We start from the raw sequence: 19,508 nt of genomic DNA on the forward strand, positions 1-19,508 counted from the left end.
CCTAGCAACTGGGCGATCCCTCATTGACGTCCAACAAGGGGAAATAACCCTGAGAGTCAATGATGATGAGTTCAAGTTGAACGCTGTCAAAGCCATGCAGCATCCAGACACATCAACAGACTGCATGAAAGTTGATCTTATTGACTCTTTGGTAGAAGAGATCAACATGGCTGAGAGTCTTGAATCAGAGTTGGAAGACATCTTTAAAGATGTTCAGCCTAATTTGGAGGATTCAGGGGACATGAAAGAGCCTCTGAACTTTCTTCTAAAAGAGGAAAAACCTCCTAAACCCGAGCTCAAGCCACTACCACCATCCTTGAAATATGCATTTCTGGGAGAAGGTGACACTTTTCCAGTGATCATAAGCTCTGCTTTAAATTCACAGGAAGAGGAAGCACTTATTCAAGTGCTAAGGACACACAAGACAGCTCTTGGGTGGTCCATAGGTGACCTTAAGGGCATAAGCCCAGCTAGATGCATGCACAAAATCCTATTGGAGGATAATGCCAAACCAGTGGTTCAACCACAGAGGTGGCTAAATCCAGCCATGAAGGAAGTGGTGCAGAAAGAGGTCACCAAGTTACTAGAGGCTGGGATTATTTATCCTATTTCTGATAGCCCCTGGGTGAGCCCTGTTCAAGTCATCCCAAAAAAGGGAGGCATGACAGTGATTCATAATGAAAAAAATGAACTGGTTCCTACAAGAACAGTTACAGGGTGGCGCATGTGTATTGACTACAGAAGGCTCAATACAGCCACCAGAAAGGATCATTTTCCTTTACCATTCATAGACCAGATGCTAGAAAGACTAGCAGGTCATGATTATTACTGCTTTTTGGATGGCTACTCAGGTTATAACTAGATTGCAGTAGATCCCCAGGATCAAGAGAAAACAGCATTCACATGTCCATCCGGGGTGTTTGCTTATAGAAGGATGCCATTTGGGCTATGTAATGCTCCTGCAACCTTCCAGAGATGCATGCTCTCTATTTTCTCTGACATGGTGGAAAAATTTCTGGAAGTCTTCATGGATGACTTCTCAGTATATGGAGACTCATTCAGCTCCTGTCTTGATCACCTGAAACTTGTTCTGAAAAGATGCCAAGAAACCAACCTAGTTTTAAAATGGGAAAAGTGTCACTTCATGGTGACTGAAGGAATTGTTCTTGGGCATAAAATCTCAAACAAGGGAATAGAGGTGGATCAAGCAAAAATAGAGGTAATTGAAAAATTACCACCACCTGCCAATGTTAAGGCAATCAGAAGCTTTCTGGGGCATGCAGGATTCTATAGGAGGTTTATAAAGGATTTTTCAAAAATCACAAAACCTCTAAGCAATCTGCTAGCTGCTGACACGCCATTTGTGTTTGACACAAAGTGCCTGCAGGCGTTTGAAACGCTGAAAGCTAAGCTGGTCACAGCACCAGTCATTTCTGCACCAGACTGGATATTACCATCTGAGCTAATGTGTGATGCCAGTGATCATGCCATTGGTGCAGTATTGGGACAGAGGCATGACAAGCTTTTGCATGTCATTTATTATGCCAGTCGCGTTCTAAATGATGCCCAGAAAAATTACACAACCACAGAAAAAGAACTACTTGCAGTGGTTTACGCCATTGACAAGTTCAGATCATACTTAGTAGGATCAAAAGTGATTGTGTATACTGATCATGCTGCTCTTAAATATCTACTCACAAAGCAGGATTCAAAACCCAGGCTCATCAGATGGGTATTGCTTCTGCAAGAGTTTGATATAGAAATAAGAGACAGAAAAGGGACAGAGAACCAAGTGGCTGATCATCTGTCCCGGATAAAGCCAGTGGAAGGGACGTCCCTCCCCTTTCTTGAGATCTCTGAGACGTTTCCTGATGAGCATTTATTTGCCATTCAGGAAGCACCATGGTTTTCCGATATTGCAAACTATAAAGCTGCAAGGTTCATACCCAAGGAGTACAACAGGATACAGAAGAAGAAATTAATTACTGATGCAAAGTACTACTTATGGGATGAACCTTATCTCTTTAAGAGATGTGCAGATGGAATAATCCGTAGGTGTGTGCCTAGAGAAGAGGCACAGAGGATCCTATGGCATTGTCATGGATCTCAATATGGAGGCCATTTCGGAGGTGAGCGAACAGCCACCAAGGTCCTCCAATGTGGCTTCTATTGGCCTACACTCTATAAAGATTCCCGAGAGTTTGTACGTAATTGTGACAGTTGCCAAAGAGCTGGTAATCTGCCTCATGGTTACGCCATGCCTCAACAAGGAATCTTGGAAATTGAGTTGTTTGACGTATGGGGAATTGACTTCATGGGACCTTTCCCACCATCATACTCAAACACTTATATTCTGGTGGCAGTTGACTATGTATCAAAATGGGTTGAGGCTATTGCCACACCCACCAATGATACTAAAACAGTGCTGAAGTTCCTCCAGAAACATATTTTTAGCAGGTTTGGTGTCCCTAGAGTACTAATCAGTGATGGGGGCACTCACTTCTGCAATAAACAGCTTTACTCTGCCATGGTTCGGTATAGAATTCGCCACAAGGTGGCCACTCCATATCATCCACAAACCAATGGGCAGGCTGAAGTCTTTAACAGAGAATTAAAGAGAATCCTGGAACGGACAGTAAATACCCGTAGAAAGGATTGGGCAAGGAGCATGGATGATGCTCTGTGGGCTTACAGAACAGCATTCAAGACCCCTATAGGGACCTCTCCATACCAACTGGTGTATGGTAAGGCATGTCACATGCCCGTGGAACTGGAACATAAGGCCTACTGGGCAACCAGATTCCAAAACTTTGATGCCAAATTAGCAGGAGAAAAAAGATTGCTCCAGCTAAATGAGCTAGAGGAGTTCAGATTCACAGCTTTCGAAAATGCCAAGCTTTATAAAGAGAAATAAAAAAAGTGGCATGACAGAAAGCTGTCATCTAGAATCTTTGAACCAGGACAGAAGGTTCTGCTGTTCAACTCTAGACTCAGGCTATTCCCCGGGAAATTGAAATCCCGGTGGAGGGGACTGATGAGATATTTTGATGAGAAACGAATTTCTACCAAAACACCCAAAACTAACCGGCAAGTGTACCGGGTCGTATCAAGTAATAAAAACTCACGGAAGTGAGGTCGATCCCACAGGGATTGAAGGATTGAGCAATTTTAGTTTAGTGGTTGATTTAGTCAAGCGAATCAAGTGTTGGTTGGGTGATTTGTGATTTGCAGAATGTAAATTGCATGAAATTAAAGAGAGCGGGAAAGTAAATTGCTGAAACTTAAAGGGCAAGAAATTAAATGACAGAAACTTAAAGTGCAAGAAATGTAAATTGCAGAATCTTAAAGTGCAAGAAATGTAAATTGCTTGAAAAGTAAAGGGGATTGGGATGAGGATTTGCAGAATTTAAACAAGGGAAAACTAAATTGCATCAAACAGAAGAGGAAAAGGGAGTTGGGATTGAACCGGATCTTATAACAGCAAAGTAAATGAACAATGAAAGCATTAAACAGAGAATTGAAATGAGAATTTAGATCTCAGGACCCAGAGACTAGAAAACCAAGTCTAGATCTCAATGCCTTCCTAGATCCCACAAGAACAATAGCAAGGAAATTGTAAATTGCAAAGAAAAGAGATGAAGATCAAGTAACAGAAACAGAAATGCTAATTCAATTAACAGTAAAGGAAACAGAGAGATCCAAGATTGAGATTGAAACAGAATTTCTTCAATTCTCCAATCCAAGATCCAAGACAAAAGTCAAATGAAATTGAAAGCAATGAAAGCAAGAATTTAAAGTTCACTCAAGTTCAAAAGCTCTTCGAAAACTATTATGAAAATTCTAAAAGGAAAGCTCTAAAAGAAAACTCTCCCGAAAAAGCTCCCTAAACAAATTGAATTCTATCCTATTTATACACTTTCCAAAATGATCTTCAAGCCTTGAGTTGGGCCTTTGTTCTTGGTGGAATTGGGTTGAAAGAGGCCTTGGTTGATTGCTCTTGAAGATTGAAGAAGAACCGAAGTGAACCAATTGAACCGGAAATGGAGTTAGCCAACGTTGGTCTTCAACGTTAGGGTCAAAGTTAGGGGTCTAACTTTGACCCTAACTTTTCATATCAGCAAACCACATTCTTCTGGTTTAGACGTTGGCGCCAACGTTAGGGGTCTAACTTTGACCCTAACGTTGGCCTTGCTTGGTGTGATTGGTGCCAACGTTAGCCTCCACGTTAGGGGGCTAACGTTGGCGCAAACGTTGCCTACTCCCCCATTGTGATTTAAGTGCCAACGTTAGCCTCCAAGTTAGGGGGCTAACGTTGGCGCAAACGTTGGTAGCCCAGGGAGAAACTCTCAAGTTCCAACGTTAGCCTCCAAGTTAGGGGGCTAACGTTGGAGCTAACGTTGGCTACTTCCAAAGAGTGATTCATATGCCCAACGTTAGCCTCCAAGTTAGGGGGCTAACGTTGGGGCTAACTTCATGCAACCCGGTTCAATTTTCACTTATTCCATTGTCCTCTCTTCACTCCTAGCCATTCCTCTTTGCTTCAACCTTTCTCCAAGCCTTCTTCACCTATCATTGATCAACCAAACTAATCAAAGTTTTGCTCAAAATCATGAGGTATTCAATCTTCCACAATATGCAACAAATATAGTTCAAAACCTCATGAAATGGCATGAATTCACATATGGTTGGTTCAATCAAGGGAAACATGAAAATCTACTCAATTAGCTTGCTTGTAGCTTAAGAAAGTGCATAATTCTAATGAAAACAAAAGAAAAAGACTAGCTAAAATGGGCTAGGATGACTTGTCATCACAACACCAAACTTAAAGCTTGCTTGTCCCCAAGCAAGAAATGAATTTATTAAGAAGAAAGAATGAAATGGAAGAGGAAGTTCATGCTAGCAAAGTGTTATTGATAGTTCATGGGGTTTTATGTGGATATGCAAATGCTCACTTCTTATTGACTCCTAGGCCTAGAAAGTTTCCTTCAAGTTTCAAGTGACATACTGCTATGACCTCTCATTATTCCTTTATCCTTGGCTATTACTTTATTCAAAAGCTTTATTTGAGTGTCATGTGTAGCAAGTTCATTTTCTTTTTATACTTGACACATTATTCACCATAGACACTTGGCTCACATTCCTTCTTAAAACATTGATGCCCAGCACCTCTTTGGGCTACTAAATGCTTTGTAGTTAGGTTGCTCTTGATAGTGGATTTTCAGCTGATGATCCCGGGTTAGTTAACCCAAGTCACCAAGTGTTGAGGCACTCCTAAGAGCTTACTAATCCAAGCAGATCCTAGTACAAAAACATCACAGGCATATATTTCAGAGTTCAAGCTATTGGTGTCCAGCTTTATTTCTTTTTGTTTTTCTTTTATTTTGCCACCTTTTAGCTTTCTTTGTTCTTTCTTTCTTTTTTTTTTGTTTTTCTTTCTAACCAAGGAATTCTATTCAATTGAGATTCATAGACAATAGGCCACTCTCTACTTAGAAGGAGATATCTTAGCTCTTTATTCACTAAAGTGAGTTATAATGCAATCACACACACCACCACTTACTTTTATTCCACTTCTAACTAACAGAGACCATTTCACTTCACATTCAAACTGTTCTTTTATTAAATTTAAAGATGCAGGGGACAACACATACTTCTTGTTAAGTGAAAATGAACACACAAGCCAACACATAAAAAACCAGCCTACAAAAACATAATTGATGCATACTACACTAACAGTTTCTGTTAAAATGGGCATATTCATACTTCCAAATTTGAGCAATTCAATACTGATGGAGTTAAATGACAATACAACCTCTTGGTGGCTCCTTCTTCTTTCATCTCAGCTAATGGTGAGTAGTCCTCCCATAAGAGTGATTGATTTTCTGCAGTGTTAATGGAAGTTGCTTGTTTCTCAAGCCCTTATGTGATTTGTTAGTGTGCAAGACTTTCTTGTAGGCGTTTGAACTTACTTTGGTGTGTGAACACCAAACTCAGTCTCTTGCCATGTTTCTTATCCATAACCATATGTGAAAGCTTAAATCTTCGCTAAAGGTAATAAAATTGAAAACTAGAAACAGACAATGCTTAAATGATTTGTCAGATTGCTTGGAGCTGGTAGCTCTTTATATAGAAAGTGAGAATGTGCTTTTAAGTAAGATTTTGGTGGAACACCAAACTTAGAATCCTTCATTCTCCCTTAATATGTTTTGGTGTGAAACACCAAACTTAGCTCCTTGCAATACATACTACTCATTTAACCTTTTTATTGAACTAACTATGAAAGAAAAGTACCTCCGGTTGGGTTGCCTCCCAACAAGCGCTCTTTTATTGTCACTAGCTTGACATTGAAGCTTTCTTTTATGGTGGTTGATGACTGTAGTGCCTCAACTTGTCCCCTCTGATCGTGAGCTTCTTCTTTGTTCCTTGGTGCTCTATCTCAGCATGTTCTAGTGATAATATTTTGCTCACAGTGTAGTAATCGTTAGTCTGTTGGTCTGTTCCCAGTTGTTGATAGACTAACTGCACTTTGTCACCTTTGAAGAGCCCTTCTGTTGGGATTTTTTTGTTCTTCCACCCCTTTTTGATTCTGTTTTTGTTTTTCTTCCTTCCTTTTGTTAATTCTTCTTCTTTGAAAACAGGCTCCCTTTTGAAATTCCTTTTCTTAGTTGCCAATACTACAATGTTCCCTTGAGCTTCTTCATTACTTTGCACAGTCTCTTTCTCTTTTTGGCCTGCTGTATCGTCTATCTCTTGCTTGGGAGGGCAGTTGTTGTTTGTCTTGTTGATTTCCTCCCTCCACTGCAGATTCTCCTTGTCTGTTTCTGTACCATCCTTCTTTTCATTACTGTTCGGTGTTTCTGGTAGTACACTCAGAGTGATACTTTCATTATGCATCCTGAGGGTTAATTCTCCTTGCTCTATGTCTATGATGGCCCTAGCAGTGGCTAAAAACGGTCTTCCCAGTATAATGGAATTGCCCTCATCCTGATTCGAATCCAGGATCACAAAATCTGCTGGGAAGATGAATCTGTCTACTTTGACTAGAAGGTTCTCAATTATACCACTGGGGCATATCACTGATTTGTCCACCAATTCTAGAGACATCTGTACCGGTTTTACCTCTTTTATGCCTAACTTTTTCACTAGAGAAGCAGGCATCAGATTGATACTAGCTCCCAAGTCACACATCGCCTTCTTGATAGTCATACTGCCAATGGCGCAGGGTAGAAAGAAACTCCCAGGGTCCTCAAGTTTGGGAGGAAGTCCCTTCTGGATTAGTGCTCTGCATTCCTCAGTGAGCAGTACAGTTTCATTAACTTGCCAACTCCTCTTCTTGTTGATAAGTTCCTTCAAGAACTTTGCGTACAGGGGCATTTGCTCAAGTGCTTCAGTTAAGGGAATATTGATTTCTAACTTCTTGAAGATTTCAAGAAATTTTGGGAAGTGTTGGTCCTTAGTTTCCTTGTTAAACCTTTGAGGATATGGCAAGGGAGGAGTGAAGTTATTTCCCTGCCTTTGGTCCTCAGTTGGCTCTTCAATTACTTCCTTTCCCTTTCTTGATTTTTGTGGCTGATCTTCTTTTTCTTGAGCTTGATCCTGAGTTGGCTTGCTTGCTGCCTCCTTCTTGTCATTGACTTTCTCTTCTTCAGCTTGTTTCTTGTCACTTTCCTTTGGCTTCTTGGTTGCTTCTTCATTTTTCACCAAGACTTTTCCACTCCTCAATTGTATTGCCTTGCATTCTTCCTTAGAATTTGGGATTGTGTCACTTGGCAGTGAGCTTGAAGATTTCTCAACAGAAATCTGTTTGGAGATTTGCCCAATTTGCCTCTCTAGGCTCTTCATGGAGGCTTCATGGTTCTTGGTTGTCATTTCTTGGTGTTTCCACATTTTGTCTATCAAGGTTTCCAAGTTGGTGAGTCTTTGAGATTCAGGTGATGCTTGTGGTGGGTTGTGAAATGTGGATGGTGGATGGTAGGCATTTTGGTTGGTGGGTTGGTTATTAGATTGGTAATGGTTGGGGTTGGAGTAGTTGTTTTGAGGTTTTCTGTAGGGGTTTTGGTTGGTTTGCTGCTGGTTGTGGTTTTGGTTGTTTCTTAAAGTGTTTTGGTTTGAGTTTCTCTGCCATGGTTGTTGATTTTGGTTGTGATTGTCTCCCCACCTAAGGTTTGGGTGGTTCTTCCAAGAAGGGTTGTAAGTGTCACCATATACTTCATTTGGCCCAGAATTTTGGTTGTGCATGTACTGGACTTGTTCTTGTTGTTGCTCCTCTTGAGTCTCTTCACTCTGACCCCATGTGGTTGATGGCTGGCTAGTGTTGACTGCTGCAACTTGGAGACTGTCAATCCTCTTAGCCATTTGCTCAAATTGTTGTTGAAATTGCTGCTGCATCATCTTGTTTTGAGCTAGGATTGAATCCACTCCGTCTAGTTCCATTACTCCTCTTCTTTGTGATGGTTGGCGGCTTCTTTGATGAGCAAAGAAATATTGATTGTTGGCCACCATGTCCACAAGATTCTGAGCTTCCTCAGCAGTTTTCATTAGTTGTAGTGAACCTCCAGCAGAATGATCTAATGCCTCCTGAGATTTCAATGTCAGGCCTTCATAGAAATTTTGCAGCACATCCCATTCATTGAACATCTCTGGAGGGCACTTTCTGATTAAGGCTTTGTACCTCTCCCATGCTTCATACAAGGATTCAGCATCTAATTGTGTGAATGTCTGCACCTCAGTTTTCAGCCTGATGACTCTCTGGGGTGGATAGAATTTGGCTAGAAATTTAGCCACCAAGTCATCCCAACTAGTGATACTTGCTTGGGGAAAAGTTTCAAGCCATTGTGCAGCCTTATCCCTTAATGAGAACGGGAACAGCAGAAGCTTGTAAGTCTCAGGATTCACACCATTGGATTTGACAGTGTCACAGATCCTCAAGAAGGTAGATAGATGTTGATTTGGATCCTCCAATGGTCCTCCTCCAAATGAGCAGTTATTCTGGACCAATGTGATGAGTTGTGGCTTCAGTTCAAAGTTATTTGCATTGACATTAGGGGTGAGAATGCTGCTTCCACAATGTCTAGCATTTGCAAAAGTATAGGAAGCCAATACTCTCCTCTGTTGTGGTGGATTTTTAACTCCTTCTCCTGGATTAGATGTATCTCCTTCCATCTCGTGGTATTCTTCCTCAGATTCTTCTTCTCCAACAATACTTTTCCCTCTTTCGGCTCTTCTTAACCTCCTGAGAGTTCTTTCGTCTTGTTCATGAAAATTGGGTATGGCTCTTTGTGTACCTGACATACAAGCAGAACATAAGAGCACACAAACCAGTGATACTTCAATCTACTGCTAGAATGAAGTTTTAGTTAGCTTAAGCAAAAATTCAAACAGTTAGTGGGTTAATCAAAGGTTAAAGAAAAATAAAGAAAAAGTGCTTGATCTAGATTACCACCTCACTTAATCATTGTCAATCTAATCAATCCCCGGCAACGGCGCCAAAAACTTGATGAGATATTTTGATGAGAAACGAATTTCTACCAAAACACCCAAAACTAACCGGCAAGTGTACCGGGTCGTATCAAGTAATAAAAACTCACGGAAGTGAGGTCGATCCCACAGGGATTGAAGGATTGAGCAATTTTAGTTTAGTGGTTGATTTAGTCAAGCGAATCAAGTGTTGGTTGGGTGATTTGTGATTTGCAGAATGTAAATTGCATGAAATTAAAGAGAGCGGGAAAGTAAATTGCTGAAACTTAAAGGGCAAGAAATTAAATGACAGAAACTTAAAGTGCAAGAAATGTAAATTGCAGAATCTTAAAGTGCAAGAAATGTAAATTGCTTGAAAAGTAAAGGGGATTGGGATGAGGATTTGCAGAATTTAAACAAGGGAAAACTAAATTGCATCAAACAGAAGAGGAAAAGGGAGTTGGGATTGAACCGGATCTTATAACAGCAAAGTAAATGAACAATGAAAGCATTAAACAGAGAATTGAAATGAGAATTTAGATCTCAGGACCCAGAGACTAGAAAACCAAGTCTAGATCTCAATGCCTTCCTAGATCCCACAAGAACAATAGCAAGGAAATTGTAAATTGCAAAGAAAAGAGATGAAGATCAAGTAACAGAAACAGAAATGCTAATTCAATTAACAGTAAAGGAAACAGAGAGATCCAAGATTGAGATTGAAACAGAATTTCTTCAATTCTCCAATCCAAGATCCAAGACAAAAGTCAAATGAAATTGAAAGCAATGAAAGCAAGAATTTAAAGTTCACTCAAGTTCAAAAGCTCTTCGAAAACTATTATGAAAATTCTAAAAGGAAAGCTCTAAAAGAAAACTCTCCCGAAAAAGCTCCCTAAACAAATTGAATTCTATCCTATTTATACACTTTCCAAAATGATCTTCAAGCCTTGAGTTGGGCCTTTGTTCTTGGTGGAATTGGGTTGAAAGAGGCCTTGGTTGATTGCTCTTGAAGATTGAAGAAGAACCGAAGTGAACCAATTGAACCGGAAATGGAGTTAGCCAACGTTGGTCTTCAACGTTAGGGTCAAAGTTAGGGGTCTAACTTTGACCCTAACTTTTCATATCAGCAAACCACATTCTTCTGGTTTAGACGTTGGCGCCAACGTTAGGGGTCTAACTTTGACCCTAACGTTGGCCTTGCTTGGTGTGATTGGTGCCAACGTTAGCCTCCACGTTAGGGGGCTAACGTTGGCGCAAACGTTGCCTACTCCCCCATTGTGATTTAAGTGCCAACGTTAGCCTCCAAGTTAGGGGGCTAACGTTGGCGCAAACGTTGGTAGCCCAGGGAGAAACTCTCAAGTTCCAACGTTAGCCTCCAAGTTAGGGGGCTAACGTTGGAGCTAACGTTGGCTACTTCCAAAGAGTGATTCATATGCCCAACGTTAGCCTCCAAGTTAGGGGGCTAACGTTGGGGCTAACTTCATGCAACCCGGTTCAATTTTCACTTATTCCATTGTCCTCTCTTCACTCCTAGCCATTCCTCTTTGCTTCAACCTTTCTCCAAGCCTTCTTCACCTATCATTGATCAACCAAACTAATCAAAGTTTTGCTCAAAATCATGAGGTATTCAATCTTCCACAATATGCAACAAATATAGTTCAAAACCTCATGAAATGGCATGAATTCACATATGGTTGGTTCAATCAAGGGAAACATGAAAATCTACTCAATTAGCTTGCTTGTAGCTTAAGAAAGTGCATAATTCTAATGAAAACAAAAGAAAAAGACTAGCTAAAATGGGCTAGGATGACTTGTCATCAGGGACCATACGTGATTACAAGCGTATCACCATATGGTTATGTAGAGCTTCAAGATATTGACTCTGACAAGAAGTTCATTGTTAATGGACAGAGAATCAAGCACTATCTTGAAGGCAATGTTGAGCAAGAGTGCTCAAGGTTGAAGCTAGATTAAAAGCTCAGCAAGGTCCAGCTAAAGACATTAAAGAAGCGCTTGTTGGGAGGCAACCCAATTTTTATTTATTTTCATGGTTTTTCATGTTTTATTAGGTTCATGATCATGTGGAGTCACAAAATAAATATCAAAAATTGAAAATAGAATCAAAAACAGCAGAAGAAAAATCACACCCGGGAGGAAGCACCTGTCTGGCGTTCAACGCCAGAACAGAGCATGGTTCTGGCACTGAACGCCCAAAATGGGCAACATCCTGGCGCTGAACGCCCAGAACAAGCATGGTTCTGGCGTTCAACGCCAGAAATAGCTAGTAAACGGGCGTTGAACACCCAAAATGGGCACCAACCTGGCGCTGAACGCCCAGAGTTGTGTGCAAGGGCATTTTGCATGCCTAAATTGGTGCAGGGATGTAAATGCCTTGACACCTCAAGATCTGTGGACCCCATAGGATCCCCACCTTCCCTCCTCATAATCCTAGTTTTTTTTTTCCACATCTATTCCTTCCTCCTTTGCTCGAGGGCGAGCAACATTCTAAGTTTGGTGTGGTAAAACAATTATGTGAAGGATCTATAGCTCAGTGGTAGAACATGTGGCTGCAAATCAAGAGATCCCTGAAATACCTCAGGGGATGCACTTCCCTCCACATAATTATTGGAAGCAACTGAGGATAGAAATACCAAAAATCACTAGGAATCAAACCACAAAGGCAAGGAAGAGACATAAAAGAGCTCAAGAACATCATTGGTTCCTCAAGAAGGAAATGCCATCATCACTAAGGTGGACTCGTTCCTTGTTCTTACTTTCTCTGTTTTTTCGTTTTCTCTATGTTAAGTGTTTATCTATGTTTGTGTCTTCATTACATGATCATTAGTAGTAATTAGTGTCTATTTTGATTTTATCCCCAATTAAGCTATAGTTTATTTTTCTCATCATCAGCGAACATGAATAAAGTAGTAGATCTTTTGAATAAGAGGCAATAAAATTTCGAGTTTTAATAAGAGAAATTCTAATTAGTTAAATGTGGTGGCAATGCTTTCTGTCTTCTGAATGAATGCTTGAACAGTGCATATGTCTTTTGAATTTGTTGCTTAAGACTGTTAAATATGTTGGCTCTTGAAAGAATGATGAACATGAGACATGTTACTGATAATCTGAAAAATCATAAAAATGATTCTTGAAGCAAGAAAAAGCAGCAAAGAACAAAGCTTGCAGAAAAAAAAAAAAGCGAAAAAAAATTATAGAAAGAAAAAGAAAAAGCAAGCAGAAAAAGCCAAAAGCTCTTAAAACCAAGAGGCAAGAGCAAAGAGCCAATAGCCCTTAAAACCAAAAGGCAAGGGTAATGAAAAGGATCCCAAGGCTTTGAGCATCAGTGGATAGGAGGGCCACGAAGGAATAAAATCCTGGCCTAAGCGGCTAAACCAAGCTGTCCCTAACCATGTGCTTGTGGCGTGAAGGTGTCAAGTGAAAACTTGAGACTGAGCGGTTAAAGTCAAGGTCCAAGCAAAAAGAAGAGTGTGCTTAAGAACCCTGGACACCTCTAACTGGGGACTTGAGCAAAGCTGAGTCACAATCTGAAAAGGTTCACCCAATTATGTGTCTGTGGCATTTATGTATCCGGTGGTAATACTGGAAAACAAAGTGCTTAGGGCCACGACCAAGACTCATAAAGAAGCTGTGTTCAAGAATCATCACGCTGAACTAAGAGAATCAATAACACTATCTGAATTCTGAGTTCCTATAGATGCCAATCACTCTGAGCTTCAATGGATAAAGTGAGATGCCAAAACTGTTCAGAAGCAAAAAGCTACTAGTCCCGCTCATCTAATTAGAATCTGAGCTTCAATCAAAAACTCTAAGATACTATTGCTTCTCAACCTATTAGTCTTCTATTTTATTTGTCTAGTTGCTTGAGGACAAGCAACAGTTTAAGTTTGGTGTTGTGATGAGCGGATATTTTATACGCTTTTTGGGGTTAATTTCAGATAGTTTTGAGTATGTTCTAGTTAGTTTTTAGTCTATTTTCATTAGTTTTTAGGAAAAATTCATATTTCTGGACTTTACTATGAGTTGTGTGTTTTTCTGTAATTTCAGGTATTTTTCTGGCTGAAATTGAAGGAGCTGAGCAAAAATCTGATTCAGGCTGAAAAAGGATTGCTGATGCTGTTGGATTCTGACCTCCCTGCACTCAAAGTGGATTTTCTGGAGCTACAGAACTCGAAATAGCATGCTTCCAATTGCGTTGGAAAGTAGACATCCAGGGCTTTCCAGCAATATATAATAGTCCATACTTTGCACAAGGATAGATGACGTAAACTGGCGTCCAACGCCAGTTCTCTGCCCAATTCTGGCGTCCAGCGCCAGAAAAGGATCAAAAGCTGGAGTTGAACGCCCAAACTGGCACAAAAACTGGCGTTCAACTCCACAAATGGCCTCTGCACGTGGATTGCTTAATTCTCAGCCCCAACACACACCAAGTGGGCCCCAGAAGTGGGCCTCTGCATCATCCATCATAGTTTACTCATTTGTTGTAAACCTAGGCTACTAGTTTAGTATTTAAACAACTTTTAGAGACTTATTTTGTATCTCATGACATTTCAGATCTAAACTTTGTATTCTCTGACATCATGAGTCTCTAAACCCCATTGTTGGGGGTGAGGAGCTCTGCTGTGTCTCGATGAATTAATGCAAGTATTTCTGTTTTCCATTCAAACACGCTTGTTCCTATCTAATATGTTCATTCGCGCTTAACTGTGATGAAGGTGATGATCCGTGACATTCATCACCTTCCTCAAACCATGAACGTGTGCCTGACAACCACCTCCGTTCTATATCCGATTGAATGAATATCTCTGAGATCTCTTAATCAGAATCTCCGTGGTATAAGCTAGAACTGATGGCGGCATTCATGAGAATCCGAAAAGTCTAAACCTTGTCTGTGGTATTCCGAGTAGGATTCAAGGATTGAATGACTGTGACGAGCTTCAAACTCCTGAAGGCTGGGCATTAGTGACAGATGCAAAAGGATAGTAAATCCTATTCTAACCGGATCGAGAACCAACCGGTGATTAGCCATGCTGTGACAGAGCGCGTGAGCGTAGTTTTCACTGGAAGGATGGAAGGTAGCCATTGACAACGGTGATCCACCAACACACAGCTTGCCATAGGAGGACGTGCGTGCGTGAATCAGAAGACAGAGGAAAGCAGAGATTCAGAAGACAAAGCATCTCCAAAACTCCAACATATTCTCCATTACCGCACAACAAGTAACCTTTAATTTATGCTCTCTTGGTTATTCACAATTCAACTGATAAACATAATTGACTTCCTGACTAAGATTTACAAGATAATCATAGATTGCTTCAAACCAACAATCTCCGTGGGATTCGACCCTTACTCACGTGAGGTATTACTTGGACGACCCAGTGCACTTGCTGGTTAGTGGTACGCGTTGTGAAAAGTGTGATTCACAATTCGTGCACCAATCTCTCTTCTTCCTGGTTCTTGTTGAGCACTCTTTACTTTTCTTGCTTGGGATCTTAGGTGGAGAATTGAAGAACTTCTGTTTCAATCTCACCTTCGGATCTTGTTTAATTTTCTGCATAATCAAAATTCAATTTCTGTTCATTGCTTCTTCTTCTACTCTCTCTGCAATTTACACTTCTTTATTTCCTTTGCAGTTGTTCTTACTGGATCTAGGAAGGCAGTGAGATCTAGACTCAGCTATCTAGTCTCTTGAGTCCTGAGATCTACAGTTTTAAATTTCAATTTCTTTATTTCATTGCTACACCAAGCTTTCTCTCATTTCCGTTTTAGATCCGGTTTAATTCAAGTCATCTTCTACTTTTCTGTTTATTGCATTTTACCTTTCCTTGTTAAAATTCTGCAAATCCAATTCCCAATTCCCTTTACAATTCAAGCCATTTACATTTCTTGCACTTTAAGATTCTGCAATTTACATTTCTTGCAATCTAAGTTTCTGCAATTTATATTACTTGCACTTTAAGATTCAGCACATTTACTTTCTATGCTCTTTAATTTACTGCAATTGTCCCTCTCCCTTTTAAATTTCATGCAATTTAGCTTCTGTCGAATACAAACCACTCAAATCAACTCTTGATTTGCTTGACTAAATCAACCACTAAACTAAAATTGCTCAATCCTTCAATCCCTGTGGGATCGACCTCACTCCCGTGAGTTTTATTACTTGATACGACCCGGTGCACTTGCCGGTTAGCTTTGTATATTTGGAATTCGTTTTCCGTTTTCCGAAAATACGCATCATCACTAGCTTGACGTTTTTCCCTCATCAGGGTGGTTGGTAGTGCTTAAAGTCCTCCCCTCTTGCTGTGGACTTATATCCATTGGTTGGATCAATGATTTCTACATGTTCCAGGGAAAGAACTCTGTTGATAGTGAAGACCTTAGGTAACTGAGATGGTACAGTGGGGAGATTAGGGAGAATATCTGGGAAGTAAGCTGAGACAACTCTATCCCCTGGAGAGAAGTCTTCCGTAGGGATCTTCTTGTTCCTCCACCTCCTTGGTACCTTCTTCTTTGTTTCTTTTGAGGTTGCCTTGCCCTCGGTGACCTCTTTTTCTAAAGGAGTTGTGATGCTGTCTTTTCCTGCCTCTAGAGGTTTAGGTTCCTCCAACTTTTCCTTGAGCTGTGGCAATTGCTGTTTTCCTTGTTTATCAATTAAGGGATCTCAGAATGAACTAGCTGTGCTTCAGTGCTTGTCTCATCTTTCAGTGTCTCATTATCATCTGTGCTTAGTCCCTTGTCCTCTTGATCTGTTTCTTGTGAGAGTTTCAAAACATTGAAGCTGAGTCGTTCATCGTGGATTCTCAATATTAGCTCCCCTTTCTCTACATCGATAAGTGCTCTGGCCGTAGCTAGGAATGGTCTTCCCAATATGATTGGGTGAGTGTGACTCTCTTCCATGTCCAGGATGACAAAGTCTGTTGGGAGAAAGTATTTCCCAACCTTTAGCAACACATTTTCCACCACTCCTATTGCTTGCTTTTGAGCTTTGTCAGCCAGTCTGATGATTACATCTGTGGGCATTATCTCATTGATCTGCAGCTTCTTCACCAGGGATAAGGGCAGTAAGTTGATGCTGGCCCCCAAATCACATAGTGCTCTATCGAACATAGTTTCACCTATGGCACAAGGGATGTGAAAACTCCCTGGGTCTCTTCTTTTTGTAGGCAACTCAGGTTGAATAAGGGCACTACATTCCTTGTTCATCACTATAGTCTTGCCTCCTTTGAGTGAGCTTTTCCTGGGAAGAAGTTCCTTCATATACTTGATGAATGCAGGCATTTGTTGAATTACCTTGATGAATGGTATGTTTACATGCAGAGATGCAAACAAGTCTAGGAACCTTGAGTATATTCTCTTTCCCACAGCACCATTGAGCAGTTGAGGGAAGGGTGCATAGAGCTTCAGCAGCTCTTGTTGTGAGATTTCTGGTTCTTGCTGATCTCTATCCTCCTTCTTTGTTGAGTTGTCATCAGTTTGTTCGAAAGGTTTGCCATGCTTGTCTTCAGTCTCTTGATCACTTGTAGTGACCATTTTGCAATCTTCCCATCTTACTTTCTTTGCTTCTCCTTTGGGGTTTTTCTCTGTGTCACTTTGGAAGCTATCAGTAGGTTTGGGAATCTTCTCAGCTAAACATCCCACCTGTAATTCCAGCTTCCTAATGGTCTCTCCCTGGTTCTTAATATTGGCTCGCACCTCCTCTTTGAACACCTTATTTTCTTGAATCTCTTGGCATATTCCTTCAAGTAAGGTTTCAATCTTAGAGAGCTTGTCATCAATTGATGGGTGATTCAGAGCAGATGTGCTGTTTTGGTTTTGATAGGCATGTGGAGAAGTGTTGTTGTGGGGGTGTTGAGATGTCCTCTGTGTGAATTATTGGTGAGCTGCATTGTTGTTGGAGTTGTAATGTCTCTGGTCTTGGTTTTGATCTTGCTGACTTTTCCACCCAAAGTTTGGGTGGTTTCTCCATCCAGGGTTATAGGTCTTGGAGTATGGATCATAGTTTTGCCTTGGTGAATTCCCAATGTAGTTGGCTTGCTCCTGACTACCCTCTACTTCTTCATTCACTCCTTCTTGGATTGTTGATGAAGTGGAGATTGCTGCTACTTAGTTCCTCTCCATCTTCTTGGTGAGGTCAGCCAGCTGCTGGGTAATGAGCTTGTTTTGGGCCAACAGAGCATCTACATTGTTTAGCTCCATTACTCCTCTTGTGTTCCCTCTTTCGGAAGCATAGAAGTAGTCGTTCTCTGCTACTATTTCAATGACATCTATAGCCTCCTTAATGGTTTTCTTTTTGTTCAAGGATCCTCCGGATGAATGGTCTACGGCCTTCATTGACTCATAAGAGAGCCCTTCATAGAAAATGTGCAGCTGCACCCATTCGTTGAACATGTCAGGTGGACACCTCCTTGTGAGGTCCTTAAATCTCTCCCATACTTCATACAAAGTTTCACCATCTTGTTGCCTGAAAGTATGGACCTCAGCTCTCAGCCTATTGATTCTTTGAGGAGGGTAAAATCTTGCTAAGAATTTGTTCACGACATCTTTCCAAGTTGTCAAGCTTTCCCTTGGGAAAGATTCCAGCCACTTAGCTGCCTTATCTTTGAGTGAGAATGGAAATAAGAGCAGTCTATAGGCGTCAGGATGAACACCATTAGACTTCATTGTGTCACATATTCTCAGGAAGGTGGTTAAATGTTGATTGGGGTCTTCTTGAACACCTCCTCCAAACGAACAGTTGTTCTGAACAAGGGTGATGAGCTGTGGTTTAAGTTCAAAGTTGTTGGCATGGATTGTTGGCTTTTGGATGCTACTTCCACAATTGCCTGGGTTTGGATTGATGTAAGAGCCCAAAACTCTTTTATCCTCCCCAGCATGATTTGCTCTACCTCCTTCCCCATGGTTGTGATTCTCTTCTTCATGATGGTTTTCCATGTTGTCTTTCATGTTGTCTTCCATGTTTGGTTCAAAGAATTCCTCCTCTTCCTCAGCACCAACCACTTTCTTTCCTCTTGCCTCCCTCCTTAATCTAAGGAAGGTCCTCTCAGGTTCAGAATCGAAGGAAGTTGAAGCCCCACTTCTTCTCCCTGTCATACTACCATCAAGTGCAAGCAAGAAAAGATAGGTGCAGAAAGTATTTTTGTCAGAATTACTGTTAGTTGTGGGTGATGCAATATATCAAACAGTTAGTGGGTTAGCAAATAGAATTGAAAATAACAAAGAAAAACAAAAGAGTAGTGGGGAAGGGAAGAAGTTTAACTAAAACAGAAAGTAAATCACTCAAACAGAAAATGAAATTCACAAAAGAAAAATTCTCAATCTAGTCATCTTCCAATTTAATCATTGTTGATGCACAATCAATCCCCGGCAACGGCGCCATAAACTTGATGCGGGTGGAAACTGTCTCTCAACAAATTTCCTTCGGCAAGTGTACCGAATTTGTCGTCAAGTAAAAACTCACAATAGAGTGAGGTCGAATCCCATAGGGATTGATTGATCAAGCAACTTTAATTAGAAGAATGTTCTAGTTGAGCGAATCTAGAATTTGGGTTGAGAATTGCAGAAAATAAAATGGCGGGAATGTAAATAACAGAAAAGTAAATGCTAGAATTAAAGGACTGGAAGTAAATGACTGAAAGTAAATTGCAGAATTGTAAATGGAAATGGGAGATTTGCTCATAAAAGTAAATGGCAGAAATTAAAGAGAATGGGTAAGATCAGAGATGGGGAGTTCATTGGGCTTAGGAGATGTTGCAATTCTCCGGATCAAGTTCATTTTCATCTCTTCCTCAATCAATGCACTCATTGATCTCCTTGGCAATCTTAATTGATTGAATTACAAATTCAATCTCTCAAATCTTGATCAATAGCCAATTCCTTGGTCAATTGCTCATTAGAAGAGATGAAGTATGGTCACTTATTATACCACATGCATTTCCCAAATCAAGTATTGAGAGGGTTATAGTCACGTACCCATCCAAACCCAATTTGGTCCAGCATGAGAAAGCATTTCTAGCTTGATCTCTTCATTCCTCTTTCAA

At 40.6% G+C, this 19,508-nt stretch overlaps 1 non-coding gene across 1 annotated transcript; it reads left to right on the plus strand.

Moving 5' to 3' along the window:
• Positions 1 to 17,857: 17,857 nt before the first annotated feature.
• On the plus strand, positions 17,858 to 17,961 carry LOC148574235 (small nucleolar RNA R71). The gene has a single exon (XR_015905883.1). It is a non-coding gene; the product is annotated as a small nucleolar RNA R71 (small nucleolar RNA).
• The last annotated feature ends 1,547 nt before the right edge of the window (positions 17,962 to 19,508 follow it).

Source organism: Arachis ipaensis, chromosome B2 (assembly GCF_059453495.1).
Source record: "Arachis ipaensis isolate K30076 ecotype BB chromosome B2, ASM5945349v1, whole genome shotgun sequence".
Lineage (NCBI taxonomy): Eukaryota > Viridiplantae > Streptophyta > Magnoliopsida > Fabales > Fabaceae > Arachis > Arachis ipaensis.